The 21,163-nt window shown below is 52.8% G+C and overlaps 1 protein-coding gene across 1 annotated transcript in view; it reads left to right on the top strand.

Annotated features, from left to right (window-relative positions):
* Positions 1–21,163, top strand: part of LOC146045576 (transmembrane protein 263-A-like) — a 282,338-nt gene that overhangs the window by 237,922 nt on the left and 23,253 nt on the right. The window lies entirely within an intron of this gene.

The following is a 21,163-nucleotide window of genomic DNA, read 5'->3' as shown; positions in this document are numbered from 1 at the left end:
CGGCGTCTGCGCATGCGTGGAGAACGCTACGCGCATGTGCCACGCCTTGACTCGGTACCAGTTCGGCCAAATCCCGTCCAAAACTGTTCACCGCTATCAGTCGGGAAATAGGGGCGTATTATGGGCGTCATGCGGAATGACACGTGGGCGTAGTTTCAAAGTGGGCAAAACGGGGCGGAAACATGGGCGGACACGGGGGAGTACACTTATGTTGGGGGGCGTACATTCGGAAACCACTCCGAATGCACGCGATCAAAAAGGGCAGAAATGTGCGGTGTCCACAAGTGTACTATTGCTTTGCGGACACCACTCGTTCATGCGGTAGGCGAACGTACGCCTAATGACTACAACCATTAACACCTGAACCCAATAGAATCGACTCCTTTACTCATTACTCACTAATAGGACGCTTGTCAGTGCTTTAATTGAAACCATTGCACTTCAATTGCTGTAAGGGTTAATGTGTGCAATGCATGTGTTAGGCATGCTTGTAAGGATATATTGGCATCTAATTGATTCCAATTCCAAATAAGCAGTTTTTTATGAGGATAGGTAATTGAATAAGTGGGTCATGTGATGTATTGCAGAAGATACTTAATAGTGGGTTGTTTGGCGTAAATACTCCGCTTACGGGCGGTAGCACCGCTTGGCTCCCGTTCGGATGCGGTATTTCCGAGCATACTCTGTAATACTCTGTAATACCGTGCAGAATCGGAGTGTTTCTCCCGCACACGCATGGTTTGTATGTCGTCCGTAAACACGCCCTGTTCTTAAAGAGTCAGTCCGTCCGAATGCGGAGGACACGTGGGCGTTTCTACGGACGATGGCCGCATGCGGCAAAACACCGTGGCGTGCGGACCGCTCCGTAAGAATGCGGGAATATCCGCACCGATCAGAATAAGGGCCAAGATCAGATTGAGTCAGTGTGGGCTGTCAGTCACCGACACAACTGATAACAGGAGACGGTAAACATGTCACTCACCTACGCGTTTCCGAATAATTATTTCAGCAGACTTTTCAGGACTTGGGATATTTATATGTGTTTGATGGAGAGAAACTCATCATTTACAGGCTGCATTACATAAACATACTGTAGGTTATATTTTTACTATTAATAAATGCCCAATTGTCCTCTTTCTCTCTTTCTATGTTGCATCCTGTTCGCTGCTTACCAAGCACTAAAACGGTGCCCGCCGCCCCTGGCCTAACTATGAGACTGATTCAGACCCGCTCGCTAAGCAGCGTTCTTTCACTGCTTTGTGAGCAGGGAAAACGCCGCCTGCCGGGGGGGGGGGACGCCTGTCCCCCTCCGTCATCAAAAAGCCAGCGCCTGTATGTGAATGGATGTGTGCGCTGACGCATCCATTTGTATGCAGATTTATGGGCGAAAAATCATCCGATAGACCTCGCAGCAAAATCGCAGGGGACCTATCAAACCTGAATGATTTACTCTGGAACACTATGATCCTATGCCTGTGATCATACGTCAGTTATCTGTCGCCTAGAATTGTGCTATCCAGGAGGTCTTGTGCAGCTCTTGGCGTTCCATTTCTCCATGGTTACTGTGTGTGTGCCATGACCTCAGTGCTGTGAGGCAGTAACACTAACCATTACACCATCCGTACTGCCCCGTACGTTGGCTTCTTCCCACCATGTGTGTCTCAGTGTAAGCCGCAGAAGTGCTTTGTTTTCCTTTTCCTATTCAGTTTTGCACTTGAGTCGTGCACTAGTCACCTAAATGTTCCGTCTCATCATGCTATTGTGGACATCTCGGTGAATCGGTGACATTCATCGTGATAGTGTTTATGATGTCATTAAGGGGCTTATTCAGGCCCATTCGCTGAGCTGCGAATTCACAACCCGAGCGAATATCGGAGAGCAGCACATGCGCACGGTCCGCAGTGTGCATGCGCGAATTCTCCGTGTGCCGTGCGCATGCGCAAGTTGTTTGACAGCACAGGTCGATATGGACGCTGTATAAGTGTACCCTCGCATTGCTCACTGCGCCCGCCATGTTTCGGTCACAGCGCCTCACTACGCTTGGCGCACTGTTATAATGACCCTCCATGTCCACTGGGATGGTACAGTATGAACAATTCAGTTTCAAAGAAAAAATTATGAAAAACCTCATTTCGACATTTTAAAGTGTTGGCATTTTGATTATGTCGGCATAAGGACAACAGAGAACCCTGGAGAGGTTTGTATTTTTGATTTCCAGCGCCGCTGGGTTTTCAGTGCTGAAAATCCACAACCAATTTTTTTTTTTATTGGACACCTCGGTTATCATCACGAGCGTGCATACCCGCGTTTATCCCAAATTGGGTGGGGTTTTCTTTTACCTTCCTCAATCTCACTGTAACCTGAATTCCCCTATCGTGGGACCGCCGAGAGGCATGCCGGCATCCGGTAACACTTTGGGGCGTGACCTAATCGCAGGAAGTGGCCATGCCTCCCGCGATTAGGCCACGACCCAAAATGTTTAGGGGGGTGAAAAAACACTCTAAAGTCGAGGGGGGAGTGTTATTGTCCCCCCCCCCCTCCCCCTCAGCAGCAGCACACCTACAGCATTTAGGTCAGGGTTGCCTGCCCTCCCGGAATGGCCGGGAGGGTCCCCCATCCGGCCTCCTGGAAAAGATGGGCAACTCTCCCGATTTCTGGGGGACCCCCGCACCCCCTGTTCGCAGCTATCTTCCCCCATACCACGGCATTTACATAACGGGATATGCCGTTCCCCAGTGAGGGGGCGGGGCTAAAGTGACGGAATCGTGTCATTTTAGCCCTGCCCCCTCCGTGGTGATTGGCAAACAGGGTTATTTCCATAATGGGGAGGGGCTTAATGAAGTCACGCTCAAGCCCCGCCCCGACCCCCTGCTGCAAATCTCCTCTCCGGCCATCTCCCAGAGAGGAGATTAAAAAAGTCGTCAACCCTGCTGTAGGTGTGTGCTGCCACTGCTGGCCGGGTGGGATGCGGGCGCAGAGGGGGGTTGGATCAGGGGCCTCACCGTGCCCCTCCAGCAAGCCTGGGCCCGGGTATTTAGTACCCGCTCCCCCCTCTCGGCGGCCCTGGGAGCGATTGCAGCAGATCTGTAATCATCTGCACCAGCCCCTGAATCCCCTTCCTTTTACACTAGTGTTTAACCATAACCGCTGTGGCTGATGTGTTTGCGGCATATTACTGTTCTCATTTATACAACATTAAAGATAATCAGCTCATTACTCTGCCAACTGAACTTCAGATAAGTGCTTTATTCAATTCTATTGATCTCCCATTCATTTCTGAAGACGATAAGCATTTTGAAAATTCTCCATGGATTAAATGTGGAATGCTCGGAGATACTGATAGTCGGGAATGTGATAACACCGGATGGATGTAGGAATTTCAGACACATACTGTGAGTAATGCTGTGTACACACTGATACAATCTGCATAAGATCCAGATAAGATTTTGACTATATAGTCAAAATCTTATCTGGATCTCATGCAGATTGTATGGGTTTTAGCCCAAGCGATCCAGATGCGTTCAAGATGCGCGCTCCCATATCTTAACCAGAAAGTCTTGGCTGCCCTGTCTATATAGTGCAGATCTGCACTTATGCTGTGTACACACTAGTACAATCTGCATAAGATCCAGATGCGATTACAATTTAGACTATCTGCATACAATTTACACTATCTGCATTCAATTTAGACTATATAGTGCAGATCTGCACTATATAGACAGGGCAGCCAAGACTTTCTGGTTAAGATATGGGAGCGCGCATCTTGAACGCATCTGGATCGCTTGGGATAAAACCCATACAATCTGCATGAGATCCAGATAAGATTTTGACTATATAGTCAAAATCTTATCTGGATCTTATGCAGATTGTATCAGTGTGTACACAGCATAAGTCTTGAAAACTGATTAAATGGAGAAAGATAAACCACTAACCAATCAGATACTAACTGACATGTTACAGACTGGGTTTGAAAAATGACAGGAAAGAGCTGATTGGTTGGTAGTTACTCGAGTCCCATTCACAGTATGGAGTAGGCAGCGCTGTCAGATCCTCCACCACCCTCCAACGCGCCGCCGCTCCGCCCCACCCCTGTGTGACGTCAGCACCACGGCAATAAGGGTTCTATGGGGAGCTTGCAGACCGCAAATGCCGGAACATTTCTGGGACGGACCCGTCTCCTAATCCTGGGGGCGACCAGGCATTTGAGATCTGAAAGGAGTATTACTCAGGCTGCCTGTTGCAGGGTGGCTCAGTCTTTGACCTGTCCACTCCTGGAAAACAGGCGTGACACACCCCCAATTCTAAAAATGCAGACTGCCCCTCCCCCTAATGCCTGTCAATCAGAGGCGTTTGCTGTGTTCGTAGGACCTGTCACAGAATGGGTCCAGCACGTGCGCAGCTCCTAACCATCGGGAAACCTGTGTAAAAAACTTGCGGCGTCAGCTTCCCTGCAGTGCTGGAGCGGGCCGGTGTGTCCGTGCCGCGGGGGTACCTGCGGCGCTTTCATTGTGTATAAAGCTGGCGGCGGCCGGCGGGTTCCCTGGAGTGAATAGAAAATAACTAGCGCTATGCGTGCGGCGGCGCGGGAAGCGCTAGTTATTTTCTATTCACTGCAGGGACCACACCGGCCGCCGCCAGCTTTATACACAATGACAGCGCCGCAGGTACCCCCGCGGCACGGACACCCCGGCCCGCTCCAGCACTGCAGGTATGCCGGAGCCGCAAGTTTTTTACACAGTTCGCTAACCCTCCATGCTGTGGGTGAGGGGCGAACTGCCGCCCTCCAGGTGCCGGCGCCCTAGGCAAATGCCTAGAGCTGCCTAGTGGTGGTGCCGGCCCTGGGAACGCCCAGAATTTTATGGGCACCCCCAAGAAAACATTGAATGACTACTCCCGCTAGGGCTCATGCGCATGTTCTAGCATGTTTCCGAGGAGATTCGGTGGCAGGGGGGGGTTGCGTATTTGGCCGGGCAGTGGGCGGCTTCTCTTGCACTCGGTAAGCTGCGATGTCCGCAGCTTACGGAACCGACATAAATTGGCCCCTTTATGGGGGAGCCAAAGATGCGACAGCAGTGACCGGACATATGAGGACGCATTGATTAGCGAATAGCCAGAGAAGAATTCGGAGACATTCCGTTACCGCTTCCATACAGAAATGTCTGTATTCCACCCACTCTTCCTCTGCAAAATGGAAGTCAAATAATGCAGGCATAGTAATAGAAATATGAGCGAGCGGCGACTAGCCGGGAGAGACCGTAAACTATTAGTCTGGGCTCCCAAGGCCATGAAGTGCTACCAATGTCTTGCTGGTATTAGGACGGGGGCAGGGAGATAACAGTGAAAGGATATGGGGTGATAAAAGGGGGGAAGGTAAGAGAGAATAAGGTAGTAGGCGCCTCCCCATGGGAGTAGACTCATACTTAAGGATAGGACAGGTAAAAGGGGGAGGATCAGAGAGAGCAAGAGGGCACACCGTAAGGATTGTTGTGACTCACCAGCAGCTTTAAAGTTAAAAAGAAGCAATGGACCATCCTAAGAGATCCAGAGAAGTGTCAGCGAGATTTAAGGGACCGGAGCAGCAGCAGAAGAAAGCAAGGAGGGCTCCAGCAGCAGGAGATCTGAGATCGGCACCAGGAGGGCAGCATCCAGCTGTGGAACGGGCCAGCCGAGAGGAAGAAAGAGGCAGAATACAGGACTCCAGCAGCGGTCAGCAGCGCCGAAGAGATGCAGCAGCAGCCGGGACATACACACAGAGTCGGGTAGGAGCACTCGCAGCCAGAGCACAGCCCTTCCCCTCCTTACCCGACTCCCAGCAGCAGCGGGCACCAGCAAGAACATCCAGAAAGCAGCAGAGGAATGATCCAGAAATATTATAAGTATCTAGGAATATTTATTGGCATTTGTATCCCTTCTTATTCTTTTACTTAATTCCATATTCGGCACCCTGCTACCATCTGATGCAGTGGTGTAACTAAGTTTTGTGCGCCCCCCTGCCGTTAGGGGGGGTGTAACTATAGCACCGCAGCCCCCGGCGCCCCCACATGCACAGCGCCCCCCCACGGTGGCGGGGGCTGCGGTGCTATAGTTACGCCACTGATCTGATGTCACAAACTCCCAATGTCTCTGTAATCTTATGAATTCAATCTTTAATGCAGATAGAATTTTACCACATGTTTTATATTATGCTGGGTAACTTTCCCCTAAGGAATAACAGCACCTAATAGAGTTTTACACCTATTACCTAACAGAAGTTTTTTCAATGCAGACTTCTAGCAGTTTAAGACCAAAAAATGAGTACTTAGGGAGCCTACTTACCTACCCTCCTGGAATGGCCGGGAGGGTCCCGCAAATCGGGTCCCCCTCCCGGTCCCCCGGGAAGGGGGGCAAGTCTCCTGCATTTCCCTACAGCCCCGGCTCCCCCTCTTCCCGCGGTCTAAAAACTACGACTTTCGCTGGTCCGGAGGGAGGGGGCGGGCTAAATGACGCAATTCGCGGCATTTCGCGTCATTTTTAGCCCCTCCCACGGACCCGCAAATTGAGGCTTCAGCCCGTTATGGGGGCGGGGCTTGATGACATCACCCGTGCCCCGCCCCCAAAACGAAGCCTCTAACCGCCCCCTTTCACTCCTCTCCGGGCTTCTCCCGGAAAGGAGTATGCCAAAGTCGGCAAGTATGCGCTGCAGCCTTTAGCAAAACAGCAAAGAATTAGGCCCAATGTTCAGGCAAGTTGCAAATAATGTCCAATCCCCCCTCCCCCTAATTAAATTACTGAGGGCTTGTTTACATGGCATAGCATGTAGAGATCATGATAGAGGTATCCTTTCAATACAATCCATTCATCTACTCCTCCCACTAAGCAGAGCATATAATGGAGTCAGCAGGCTGCCTAGCAATGATAAACAAATGTATCATTTGTGCAATAACACATTAATATTGTTATTATTATTATTATAATAGTTTTATTTATAAGGCGCCACAAGTGTTTCGCAGCGCCGTACAAACATGAAATGTATGATTACAGATGAGCACAGAGTTGTGTCATTTCATATGTACTAGGGGAATTACATAGTTTTCAGAACATAATATAATATTGCTTATGAGGCTGACATAAACCACGCAGGGTTCCAGCAGGCTGCACTTGCTAGATGTCACATGTTATGTTGATGAGGATGGGCACAAGGCCTATCAGAGCCAGGGGGAGGGATTAGCAGGCTTAGAACTGATCACGAGTTAGTGTGATCCTCCTCTGTCTCAGGAAGCTGCTGCCCAGATAGGATCTCTGCCAAGAACTCTCTAGGTATTTAGCTTGAGCATTTTGCTCGGTTGTCCAGCCCCAGCGTGCTAAAAAAAACCTCTGGCACTCCCAGGTATACCTCTGTGCTGTGCCCTCGCTGTCCGCGCCATGTCTCGCCCCAGCAGGGTCTCCAGGCCTCCCACCCGTCTGCGTGACGCCCCCTACCCCCCGGGGGTGCTGCGGGTCCTATAGCTGCCTCCCCTCCAGGTGCTGTCGCCGGAGGGGGTGCGCGGTGCAGGGCCGTGGTTCGCGGGAGGGACGTGCGGCGGCTGGTGAGGCGCCTGATGATGACGCGCCCAGCCGCGTGACGGTGCGTCGGCGTGGGGTAGGCCGCGGCGGCAGTGTGCCCCGGTGTCATCAGGGGGGTCGGGCGGTAGTAGAGCCCGTGGCGCAGCTAATCGGGTACGCGGCAGAGGCCGCGGCCTGCAGGTGTCAGACGCAGCCCCGAATCAGGCCCCCTCCATACGGCCCAGTAGGCACGGCGGGAGGGGGGCCTTGCAGTCTGGCAGGGGGGCGCACAGTCCACAGCAGTCAAGGGGTCCCGCAGGGGGCTCCAGGGGGCAGCAGCAGCAGTCGGGCGCCACCAGGGGGAGGGGTGCCCAGTCACTTGGTTCACCCAGACCCTCCGGCATCCCAGTACTGGCCAGCAGATTGGCACAGTCAACCCCTATAGTAGTGTCTGCCGGTGGGGGCGCACACCACCTGGGAGGGGGGTTCCCCCTCAAACACCCACTCGCTCTACAGGGCGTGGGCCTGCTCCCCCACCTGGGGTTACCAGGCGCCAGTGGCTGCGGAGGCGCAGACTTATTCCGCGACGCAGGGCTGGTCTAGGGGCGGGGGTAGCTGCGGGGAGTACCTCCTCTAGTCAGGCTACGGATAGCCAGGGCCCCCAGTCCACCCCTTCGGGGGATGGGGTGCAGCAGTTCATGGCCCTACTGACATCATTCATGAGCCGATCCCAAGGGGCCTCCCCCGGGGGCGGGGTGACTACTCCCACACCAGTTGCCTTACCGGCCGCTGCCGGTGGGCCCCTGGCTACACCTGCACCAAGTGCAGCAGCTCCGGAGCCGGGCACGGGACCGGTGCCCCTGAGCGGAGCGGCCTCTTCCTTGGCGGTCGCCTCTGGACCCTCGATGGCAGGGTCCCCTGCCGTACCCGTGGAGATGAGCCTCGTGCCAGCGGTTGGCGCATCAGGTGGGTCAGTGAAAAGAGACAAGCGGCGCAGGCGTAGACGCTCGCTCTCCACGTCCTCCTCCGGCTGTTCGGATTCAGAGACTTCCGGGGAGGATGGTGGGCGAAAATCACCACGGGCGACGCCGTCGGCTTTCCAGCGGCAGCTTGGGGTCCCCATTATTCCAAAGGGGTGAGGTGGTACATTATGAAAACACCGCGGTGCTTAGGGGGCTGAGGCGCAGTGTGCAAGAGAGGATCAATGAAGGGAAATATGTCAGTTTCTTCACCATGACAGCCCAAGCCGAGAAAGAATATAAGGAAGCCAAGCGTAAAGGGGGGATTGGCGAGGAGGCCTACTGCACTTACCACCGGTGGCAGACAGGTCTTTTCATGTTCGCGGCCTGTTATTTAGAGACCAGGCCCGAGGAGCATATGAATGTGGTATGCTACATGCATATGATCCACGCGATGTACCTTTCTGATGGCGATTCGACTTGGCGCTCTTATGATGAGAATTTCAGGCGCAAGCAATCAGGCCTTGCGGTCATGAAATTGGGCTGCAAGGACGTGGAGATTTGGATGGGCCCTAAGCCCTCTACTTCCACGGCTGTTGCTCCAAAAACCACTAAGGGTCCTGCTCCCTTTTGTGGAGGGGCGGGGGGCTCCTCCGCCGGACGTTGCTATGCGTTCAATGGAGTCGGCTGCTCCTTGGGAGCTAGGTGCAAATACAAGCATTCTTGCTCAAAATGCTGGGGTCCTCACCCAGTCAAGGACTGTAAGAAAGGAAAGCAGGGTGGCCCCCAGGCGGCTCAGGGCGCCGGAGGTCCACCTCAGTAAGGCCCTGTCCCCGGTTCGGGTCGGCAGCCTGGCCGGCTGGCTGGGTGCATACCCTAACAGGGAGGAAGCGTTTTTTTTGGAGTCCGGTTTCCGTCACGGCTTCCGTCTTCTCATCCGTGGGGAGGTGGGTGCCGTGGCCCCCCGGAACCTGAAGTCAGCCATTCAGATGCCCCATATAGTCCTGGAGAAAGTCTCCAAAGAGGTGAGCCTAGGCAGAATGGTGGGCCCCTTCCCGGTTCCCCCAATCGCCGATTTGGTGATTTCCCCTATTGGGGTGGTCCCCAAAAAGGCGCAAGGCAAGTTCAGGCTCATTCAGCACCTGTCACACCCGGTGGGAGGGTCAGTCAACGATGCTATTCCTGAGGAATTGTGTTGGGTACGCTACCAGTCCTTTGAACAGGCCCTCTCTATGGTGCGGGGCTTTGGCCCAGGGGCTTTGCTGGCAAAGATCGACGTTGAGTCGGCCTTTCGCTTGCTGCCTTTGCATCTGGACTCGTTTCGGTACATGGGTTTTCACCTGCCCACGGGCTTCTACGTGGACAGGTGCTTGCCCATGGGCTGCTCCATCTCCTGCGCCTATTTTGAGTGTTTCAGTAGTTTCCTACATTGGTGCGTGGAGACGGGCAGATAGAATTTTACCACATGTTTTATATTATGCTGGGTAACTTTCCCCTAAGGAATAACAGCACCTAATAGAGTTTTACACCTATTACCTAACAGAAGTTTTTTCAATGCAGACTTCTAGCAGTTTAAGGCCAAAAAATGAGTACTTAGGGAGCATACTTACCTACCCTCCTGGAATGGCCGGGAGGGTCCCGCAAATCGGGTCCCCCTCCCGGTCCCCCGGGAAGGGGGGCAAGTCTCCTGCATTTCCCTACAGCCTCGGCTCCCCCTCTTCCCGCGGTCTAAAAACTACGACTTTCGCTGGTCCGCAGGGAGGGGGCGGGCTAAATGACGCAATTCGCGGCATTTCGCGTCATTTTTAGCCCCTCCCACGGACCCGCAAATTGAGGCTTCAGCCCGTTATGGGGGCGGGGCTTGATGACATCACCCGTGCCCCGCCCCCAAAACGAAGCCTCTAACCGCCCCCTTTCACTCCTCTCCGGGCTTCTCCCGGAAAGGAGTATGCCAAAGTCGGCAAGTATGCGCTGCAGCCTTTAGCAAAACAGCAAAGAATTAGGCCCAATGTTCAGGCAAGTTGCAAATAATGTCCAATCCCCCCTCCCCCTAATTAAATTACTGAGGGCTTGTTTACATGGCATAGCATGTAGAGATCATGATAGAGGTATCCTTTCAATACAATCCATTCATCTACTCCTCCCACTAAGCAGAGCATATAATGGAGTCAGCAGGCTGCCTAGCAATGATAAACAAATGTATCATTTGTGCAATAACACATTAATATTGTTATTATTATTATTATAATAGTTTTATTTATAAGGCGCCACAAGTGTTTCGCAGCGCCGTACAAACATGAAATGTATGATTACAGATGAGCACAGAGTTGTGTCATTTCATATGTACTAGGGGAATTACATAGTTTTCAGAACATAATATAATATTGCTTATGAGGCTGACATAAACCACGCAGGGTTCCAGCAGGCTGCACTTGCTAGATGTCACATGTTATGTTGATGAGGATGGGCACAAGGCCTATCAGAGCCAGGGGGAGGGATTAGCAGGCTTAGAACTGATCACGAGTTAGTGTGATCCTCCTCTGTCTCAGGAAGCTGCTGCCCAGATAGGATCTCTGCCAAGAACTCTCTAGGTATTTAGCTTGAGCATTTTGCTCGGTTGTCCAGCCCCAGCGTGCTAAAAAAAACCTCTGGCACTCCCAGGTATACCTCTGTGCTGTGCCCTCGCTGTCCGCGCCATGTCTCGCCCCAGCAGGGTCTCCAGGCCTTCCACCCGTCTGCGTGACGCCCCCTACCCCCCGGGGGTGCTGCGGGTCCTGTAGCTGCCTCCCCTCCAGGTGCTGTCGCCGGAGGGGGTGCGCGGTGCAGGGCCGTGGTTCGCGGGAGGGACGTGCGGCGGCTGGTGAGGCGCCTGATGATGACGCGCCCAGCCGCGTGACGGTGCGTCGGCGTGGGGTAGGCCGCGGCGGCAGTGTGCCCCGGGTGTCATCAGGGGGGTCGGGCGGTAGTAGAGCCCGTGGCGCAGCTAATCGGGTACGCGGCAGAGGCCGCGGCCTGCAGGTGTCAGACGCAGCCCCGAATCAGGCCCCCTCCATACGGCCCAGTAGGCACGGCGGGAGGGGGGCCTTGCAGTCCACAGCAGTCAAGGGGTCCCGCAGGGGGCTCCGGGGGGCAGCAGCAGCAGTCGGGCGCCACCAGGGGGAGGGGTGCCCAGTCACTTGGTTCACCCAGACCCTCCGGCATCCCAGTACTGGCCAGCAGATTGGCACAGTCAACCCCTATAGTAGTGTCTGCCGGTGGGGGGCGCACACCACCTGGGAGGGGGGTTCCCCCTCAAACACCCACTCGCTCTACAGGGCGTGGGCCTGCTCCCCCACCTGGGGTTACCAGGCGCCAGTGGCTGCGGAGGCGCAGACTCATTCCGCGACGCAGGGCTGGTCTAGGGGCGGGGGTAGCTGCGGGGAGTACCTCCTCTAGTCAGGCTACGGATAGCCAGGGCCCCCAGCCTACCCCTTCGGGGGATGGGGTGCAGCAGTTCATGGCCCTACTGACATCATTCATGAGCCGATCCCAAGGGGCCTCTCCCGGGGGCGGGGTGACTACTCCCACACCAGTTGCCTTACCGGCCGCTGCCGGTGGGCCCCTGGCTACACCTGCACCAAGTGCACGGGACCGGTGCCCCTGAGCGGAGCGGCCCCTTCCTTGGCGGTCGCCTCTGGACCCTCGATGGCAGGGTCCCCTGCCGTACCCGTGGAGATGAGCCTCGTGCCAGCGGTTGGCGCATCAGGTGGGTCAGTGAAAAGAGACAAGCGGCGCAGGCGTAGACACTCGCTCTCCACGTCCTCCTCTGGCTGTTCGGATTCAGAGACTTCCGGGGAGGATGGTGGGCGAAAATCACCACGGGCGACGCCGTCGGCATTCCAGCGGCAGCTTGGGGTCCCCATTATTCCAAAGGGGTGAGGTGGTACATTATGAAAACACCGCGGTGCTTAGGGGGCTGAGGCGCAGTGTGCAAGAGAGGATCAATGAAGGGAAATATGTCAGTTTCTTCACCATGACAGCCCAAGCCGAGAAAGAATATAAGGAAGCCAAGCGTAAAGGGGGGATTGGCGAGGAGGCCTACTGCACTTACCACCGGTGGCAGACAGGTCTTTTCATGTTCGCGGCCTGTTATTTAGAGACCAGGCCCGAGGAGCATATGAATGTGGTATGCTACATGCATATGATCCACGCGATGTACCTTTCTGATGGCGATTCGACTTGGCGCTCTTATGATGAGAATTTCAGGCGCAAGCAATCAGGCCTTGCGGTCATGAAATTGGGCTGCAAGGACGTGGAGATTTGGATGGGCCCTAAGCCCTCTACTTCCACGGCTGTTGCTCCAAAAACCACTAAGGGTCCTGCTCCCTTTTGTGGAGGGGCGGGGGGCTCCTCCGCCGGACGTTGCTATGCGTTCAATGGAGTCGGCTGCTCCTTGGGAGCTAGGTGCAAATACAAGCATTCTTGCTCAAAATGCTGGGGTCCTCACCCAGTCAAGGACTGTAAGAAAGGAAAGCAGGGTGGCCCCCAGGCGGCTCAGGGCGCCGGAGGTCCACCTCAGTAAGGCCCTGTCCCCGGTTCGGGTCGGCAGCCTGGCCGGCTGGCTGGGTGCATACCCTAACAGGGAGGAAGCGTTTTTTTTGGAGTCCGGTTTCCGTCACGGCTTCCGTCTTCTCATCCGTGGGGAGGTGGGTGCCGTGGCCCCCCGGAACCTGAAGTCAGCCATTCAGACGCCCCATATAGTCCTGGAGAAAGTCTCCAAAGAGGTGAGCCTAGGCAGAATGGTGGGCCCCTTCCCGGTTCCCCCAATCGCCGATTTGGTGATTTCCCCTATTGGGGTGGTCCCCAAAAAGGCGCAAGGCAAGTTCAGGCTCATTCAGCACCTGTCACACCCGGTGGGAGGGTCAGTCAATGATGCTATTCCTGAGGAATTGTGTTGGGTATGCTACCAGTCCTTTGAACAGGCCCTGTCTATGGTGCGGGGCTTTGGCCCAGGGGCTTTGCTGGCAAAGATCGACGTTGAGTCGGCCTTTCGCTTGCTGCCTTTGCATCTGGACTCGTTTCGGTACATGGGTTTTCGCCTGCCCACGGGCTTCTACGTGGACAGGTGCTTGCCCATGGGCTGCTCCATCTCCTGCGCCTATTTTGAGTGTTTCAGTAGTTTCCTACATTGGTGCGTGGAGACGGGCTCAGGAGAGGCCGGCATTGCCCACTACTTGGACGACTTCCTGTGCGTGGGCCCCACGGGTTCCTCCCGCTGTGGGGACCTGCTGGGTTACACCCAGAGGCTGTTCCACCACTTCGGTGTTCCCATCGCGACGGACAAGACGGATTGGTGTTGGTGACGTGCCTCTCCTTCTTGGGCATCGAAATTGACACAGTGGCGGGATGCTGGACAAGCTGGATAGGCTGGGAGGGGCAATCTCACTCGCACTGTCTAAGGGCAAGCTCCGTCTGCAGCAGCTCCAGTCGTTGCTGGGACTTCTGCATTTTGTAGTCTGGGTAATCCCTATGGGCAGGGTTTTCTGCAGGAAACTGGAGAGCGCCATGGCCGGGATTAAGAACCCCCTCCATTTCATCCGGCTGACGGCGGAACTAAAGCCGGACCTTAGGGTCTGGCTTACCTTCCTGAATCAGTTTAATGGGGTCCTAATTTTGCCCTCACCCCCTCGCAGCAACGTACAGTTGCAGTTGTTCACCGATGCGGCGGGTGGGGTCGGTTTTGGTGCCTTCTTGCACGGGTCATGGTGTGCAGCCCCATGGCCCGTGGAATGGGTAACGAAGGGCCTTACAAAAAACCTGCTTTTGCTGGAGCTGTTCCCCATCATAGTGTCACTGGAGATCTGGGGAGATAGGCTGGAACATTCCAGCATAGTTTTCTGGTGTGACAATTTGGGTGTGGTCCATGCTATTAACCGGCAGAGTTCTTCCTCTCTGCCGGTGGTGCGCCTACTGGCAAGGCTCGTTTTGCGGTGCCTACAGCTCAATGTACAATTTGTGGCGAAGCACGTCCCCGGAGTGGAAAATTCCGTGGCGGATGCACTGTCCAGAGCAGATTGGGCTAAGTTCCGATCTTTAGCTCCTGAGGCCTCTCTAACTGGCGAGTGTTGTCCTCCTTATGTTTGGCAGGTGATCTGGCCGGAATGGAGGGGATAGCCATAAGGGCCGTCGCCCCCAGGACGCTCCGTTTCTATCAGGAGGGATGGCATGAGTGGGAACAGTTTCGGCTGTCTGCCCCTCAAACAGGTAAGACCCCAGCTGAGGCCATGGTGGCTTTTGTATGGAGTCTATACTCCTTGGGCCGTTCTGTCGCCTCAGTGCGCAGGATTTTGTCAGGGGTGTCCTTTTTCTCGTCCCTGCATGGCAGGGCGGACCCGTCCCGGTCTTTTCTGGTGTCCAGGGCCTTGCGCGGTTGGCGGCGAGCATCGCCGGCCCTCCCAGACTGTAGGCGTCCAATTGATTTGTCATTGCTACCAGCTTTGCTGGGTGCCCTGGGGGACATTTGCTGGCCTGCTTATGAGGTCCTGCTGTTCCGCATGGCGTATGCCATGGCTTATCATGGGGCCTTCAGGATAGGAGAGCTGGTAGCCCCGTCTAAGCGGCTGCCCTCACCGTTGGCCGTGGATGACCTGGCGGTCCAACCAGATGCGGTGCTTTGTCACCTGCGACGTTCCAAGACAGATCAGGCTGGCAGGGGGCGGTGGCTGTCTTTGCTCCTGTGCGCGGTAGACGGGGTGTGCCCAGTGGAGTTGGCTACGGCCTTCGCACGGGTCCGCCCTGATCTACCAGGTGCGTGGTTGATGCATCAATATGGGTCTCCCCTCACCAAATACCAGTTTGTTCACGTATTGGGGCGGGCGCTGGAGGCCATTGGTCTCGATCCAAAGGAATTTGGGTCTCATTCCTTTAGGATTGGGGCTGCTACCTCGGCGGCTGCTGAGGGCCGCTCTGACGCAGAGATTCAGTCTCTGGGTCGATGGCGCTCGGCAGCATTCCGCAGGTATATTCGGCCATCTTTATCTGTCTCCTTTTACCATGCTCAACTGGACGCATAAGTACTCGCCAACTTCCAGTGGGGGCCTTGAGGTGTTTTTTCACATCCGCCTGGGGGCACAATTTGGCTTCCAATTCAATCGGGCATGACGTACTTGTTAGTTTACTCCAGGCGGTGTGTTTTGTGCCTCAAGAGCTGGTCAGCCAAGGTTTTTCCTTCTCCTTATACTCCTAACCGTGCTGTGTGACTGGGGGTGTGCAACATGTCGACAAAAGTTACTAACCTCTCTGTAAATATTGCAGGTCGACAGGATGAAAAATCGGTGTGGTTGCTCAGCCACTCTTTTGTATTTTGGGCCTCGCGGGCTAATATCGCACACGATGTATGCATGTTCCCTGAAGCTGGGTCGGTTAGGTGGTTGGGTGTGCGAGGAATGCGATGGGTCGGATTGCAGGCCCATATGTTCAGTGCCTTGCATGATTATGGGGTCCCTGAAGTTATCATCTTCCACCTGGTTGGCAATGATTTGGGCCAAGGGTTCGCTTTGGAGCTGCGCTCCGTGATAATCAGGGACCTCCACATTATCTCCCAAGCATTGCCTCGTTGCCGATTGGTTTGGTCCTCCATGATCTCAAGGAGAGTATGGAGGGCGGCCAGGTCTTGCCCCCGCCTTGAGCGTTCTCGAAAGAAGGTGAACGCAGCAGTGGAGAGATACTTGCTAGCTAATGGCGGGGGTGTGGTTCGCCATGACACCATCACTTTTCAGCGTGAAGAGCTGTACAGGAGTGATGGTGTTCATTTGAGCTCTGAAGGTATGGCTCTTTTTTTGGGCGACATATTTGAATGGTTGAGTTCCCAGTGCTGAGCGTTTTTAGCAGAGTGGTGGCGGTGGCTGCGGCTTGGAGCCTGGCTTTTGGCGGTAAAGAACGGTCATCTCTAATAGATCTGTGTGTATGTAGATAGTGGGGTGCGCTCTCCCTTGACAACGATTGTCATGGACCACGCTTCTGCACGGGGGATGGCCATTTACCATCTGCCGCGATGGTTGTGTAGGGAGAGTAAACCCAGCGATGGTATGCATGAACATCTTTAAACCCCACTTTCCTATAATGACCGTTCTTTGGTGCTGCCACCATTTTATAGTTATCCTAGTTGTTTGTCAAAATACATTTTGACAGTCTGTTTGAAACGCCAGCACTTGTGTCCGTGTTTTTATTTTAGATAAGGTTATAGATAAGTTAAGCTAAGTTATGGTTTTATGTGATGATCTTGGGGTGTGGCCTGTGGGGATAACCGCTAGTGAGTTTAAGAGACACCGAATGCTGAATAAGCAATGAGGCTGACATAAACCACGCAGGGTTCCAGCAGGCTGCACTTGCTAGATGTCACATGTTATGTGGATGAGGATGGGCACAAGGCCTATCAGAGCCAGGGGGAGGGATTAGCAGGCTTAGAACTGATCACGAGTTAGTGTGATCCTCCTCTGTCTCAGGAAGCCACGCCCACCCGTCCCTATTTTCTCTTCTTCGGTGGCGGTAAAGAACGGTCATCTCTAATAGATCTGTGTGTATGTAGATAGTGGGGTGCGCTCTCCCTTGACAACGATTGTCATGGACCACGCTTCTGCACGGGGGATGGCCATTTACCATCTGCCGCGATGGTTGTGTAGGGAGAGTAAACCCAGCGATGGTATGCATGAACATCTTTAAACCCCACTTTCCTATAATGACCGTTCTTTGATGCCGCCACCATTTTATAGTTATCCTAGTTGCTTGTCAAAATACATTTTGACAGTCTGTTTGAAACGCCAGCACTTGTGTCCGTGTTTTTATTTTAGATAAGTTTATAGATAAGTTAAGCTAAGTTATGGTTTTATGTGATGATTTTGGGGTGTGGCCTGTGGGGATACCCGCTAGTGAGTTTATAGGATACAGCAAAGCATATGCTTAGATAGGCAGAATCCAAATATGGGAACGCATTGTTTTGTTTTTAATGTTAAAAAATAATGTTGTTTAATGTTAAATATAATGCAAAATAAGGCAGGAAAATTAATTATGCGGTGCAATTTTCAGCGTGCAAGGCATCATAGGGGTATAATAGACAGTATTATAAATATAACGAAACAAGGTGACAGGTAATACGTGGCGCAATGCAGCCTAAGTTCACAAACCCCAGAAGTTACACCCTAACTTCACAATACATACAGGAAAAAATACAACACGGGGAAATAGAAAAACGGCGCAAATGGTGTACTCAAATGTCTTTTCTGGTGACTGAAGATTTCTCTTACAGATGTATCTGCAACAATTCTCATATGGAGGTTGATGATCCGATCCCAATTAGTGTATTCCAAAGAAAGACAAATAAACAATTATTAAATCTGTGAGTGTCAATTTTTTGTATATAGACCACCAATTGTGGTGATAATATAAGTGGGTTTAATAATTTCCACAGGCGTACCCAAACTCACGTGGTATCGTGCAGGTGTTCCTCCTATAAGGGTATCTTTTTTCGGACGTCCTATGTGACTTCTTTTTATTCCAGTGTAGATGGAGACATGTGCTCGAAGAAAGTGAAAACGAAATCTTAGATTCTGTTATATTAAATGCTTTCTTTGTTTTTCACATTAGTGCAAAAAAAATGGCTAGGCATGAGTCGTGAGACTGTGACTGCGTACCTCACTTACGCATATAAAGTGAGGGGGAACACATGTAAAGGTTTCTTTAAGTGTTGATAACAGGAGGGCGTACCCCTACTCACGGTGTAGTCAGATGGCTTCAAACATATAAAGGTTTCTTTACACCAGTTCCTCCTCGGTGTGATGGACCTTATATCTTTAATGTGGGTCTTCGGGATCGAAGGTTCCACACGTGCTCAAAAAGAAATTATATAAAGGGTGTCTTATTTACGTGATAAATGTATAAAGTGAGCATGCATAGCGGATTTCTTTCTTCTAAAGAATGGAAATAAGATGGGCGTACCCTACTCACAATGTGGTGGGGTATTTTGAAGCCTGTAAAGGTTTCTTTCGTGTGGTTTTTCTCCCAGGTATGATAGATGGTATGTCTTGCCTGGATCTGTGGTGTGGTATTTGCACCTTAAGCTTCCCCAGATATGAATTTTCAAAGGAAAATAAAAAGGGTATATTTCAACGTATGGCTCTGTGCATGATTTTGTAATATCATGCCAGGTTAAAACCTGAAAGCTAATAGCGTACCTTACTCACCCCTTTAATGGGGGAAACACGCCCGTAGCGGTTTCTTTTCCAATAGGTTGTAGATAAAACCAGAGATGGAGCCAGGAAACAGATGTAAAAAGGGGTATCACAAAGTTTTTAATCCCAAACAAGTCCTTGTACAGTATTATAAATATGTTGCTGAATGGGGGAATGATATATGGTAACAGGTTAGATTAAGCTGGTGTCACATACAAATGAGTAAGTTCATTGTTACGTGCATGTATGTACAATAATAATAATAGTACAGGATATCAATAAGTGAATTCATTACATCTGTGCATGATAAGCATTTTACTTCATATTAGACTGTTATATCTTTGGCAGATCCAAACTTACTGTTGCTTCCTGAAAAGCGCTGGGTTAATCTGCTGCTTTATAAAAAATCCTTTGCTGTTAGAATTCTGTTAAGTCAATTCATGCAATTGTATAAGAAGTAATGAATATAATTAGGGCACAGGGGTGGAACCATAGTTCTCACAGCAACTAAGTTTGTAAGTTATTTTTTTTTTGTTTTTGTTTTTTTGTTTAAAGGGCTACATGCTTGGCCTTAGCAGGGAAGACCTATGTGCAGTGCACCTGCCAGCAATGTGGTGGCTACATCTTATAACCCAGGGTTGCCGACTTTCAAAAAATCCTCTCCGGGAGAAGCCCGGAGAGGAATCTTGCATTACGAGTTTTGGGGGCGGTGGCTTAACGGTGACGTCATTAAGCCCCACCCCCATTACGACAAACAGCCAAATTAACTGATATCCATGGAGGGGGCGGGGCTAAAAGTCACGATTGTGCCGTTTTAGCTCCGCCCCCTCCCCTGAGACCCACGGTGCCGCTATCGGGGGGCTCAGTGGGGGTCCCCCTGATTCCGGGAGGGTTGCCCACCCTTCCGGGGGCCGGGAGGAAGGACCCGATTTTCGGGAGACTCCCGCAAATTCCGGGAGGGTCGGCAACCCTGTTATAACCTTTATGCTAATACAAGGGATAACAGCCCCTTCTTTTGAAGCTTAGTACAAGTTCCCTGTCATGGTCATTTAGACCAAAGGTAATGCACTATTTACTGAACAAGCTTAGTCCAACAATGTCCAATGCCAACGGGGCTTCATGGGATGTTACAAATTTCCATGGGGGTAGCTATTCAGTCACTTGTATACGGATAGAGACAAGGACGGATAGAGACAAGGTCGGAAAGGGAAAAAGGAGAATGCATGGAGGTGGCATTATAGGATTATTGTTCAGGTTTGGGAGGCTGCATGGTGCAACGTATTTACACACAGTACAAACTAACATGTTTTATGTCACCTCGCAGTGCAACCCTTCCTCTTCCACCTGCAGATGCCTAAGGATCGGAGGGGGCAGGCAGGCTCATGACCAGAGGCGGGCTGGGCCGGGGGGCAGAGTGCCACATGCCCCCTAGGCCGGTATGACTATCTACTGGCTGGGCCGCTGTGTGCATCTTGCACACGCTGCCGCAGCCCAGCCATCACCGCCGCAGCCGCCGGCCACCTCCGTGTGTTCAGCAGCTTCCTGGCCGCACGAATGTAAGGTGACAGCCTCTCCCATAATGGCCGCCACCTTATAGGAGACAGACACTAGAGGTACTGCTATACCTCTAGTGTCTGTCAGAAGAGAACAGTGCGGCCAGCGCTACCCGGAAGTGCGGATTCGGGTAGCGCTGGCGCTCTATTTAAATCAGGCTTGCCTTCGCTCCCGATTATTACAGGTGCGCGTCCGGAAATGGTGGTGGGCGGGGCTAGCAGAGAGCTCAGCACATCGCAGCAGGCCACAGCGGGGTTGGGTGGCCGAGCTGCAGACAGTGCAGGATGTCACTCTGAGCTGAGGCTGTGCATCGGGGGCGGGACTCTCGGGAGGAGCAGAGAGCTGACAGCCAATGCTTGCCTCTGCTACTTCCCGGAGGCTGGCCCCGCCCACCACAAACACTGAGCACGGCAGGAGGCTCAGGCTCCATCCATCAGGCCAGCCCCGCTCTCTGTCCCTGCTCCTATGCTGCCTCCCTCAGACCTTCACCAGGAAGTCCCTGCTCCTCCCAGGAAGGAGCAACACAGACATGTGATTGTGCACTGGGGAGAGGGAGGCTGTGTATAATGTGTGTGTGTGTATAATTTAATGCACAGGGGGGAGGGGAAGGGTGTATAATGTATCACAGTGTGTGTGTGTGTGTGTGTGTGTGTGTGTGTGTGTGTGGGGGGGGGTTGTATAATGTATCACAGTGTGTGTGTGTGTGTGTGTGTGGGGGGGGGGGTGTATAATGTATCACAGTGTTTGGGGGGGAGTGTATAATGTATCACAGTGTTTGGGGGGGGGATGTATAATGTATCAGTGTTTGGGGGGGAGGGTGTATGATGCATCACAGTGTGGGGGGGGAGGGTGTATAATATATCAGTGTGGGGGGGGGGCAGGGGGCTGCATAATGTAATATAATGTTATGGTTATGTGGACAAG

The sequence above is a fragment of the Crinia signifera genome, chromosome 11, assembly GCF_055691185.1.
Source record: "Crinia signifera chromosome 11, ASM5569118v1, whole genome shotgun sequence".
Classification (NCBI taxonomy): Eukaryota; Metazoa; Chordata; class Amphibia; order Anura; family Myobatrachidae; genus Crinia; species Crinia signifera.
This window is presented reverse-complemented; position numbering and strand designations above follow the sequence as displayed.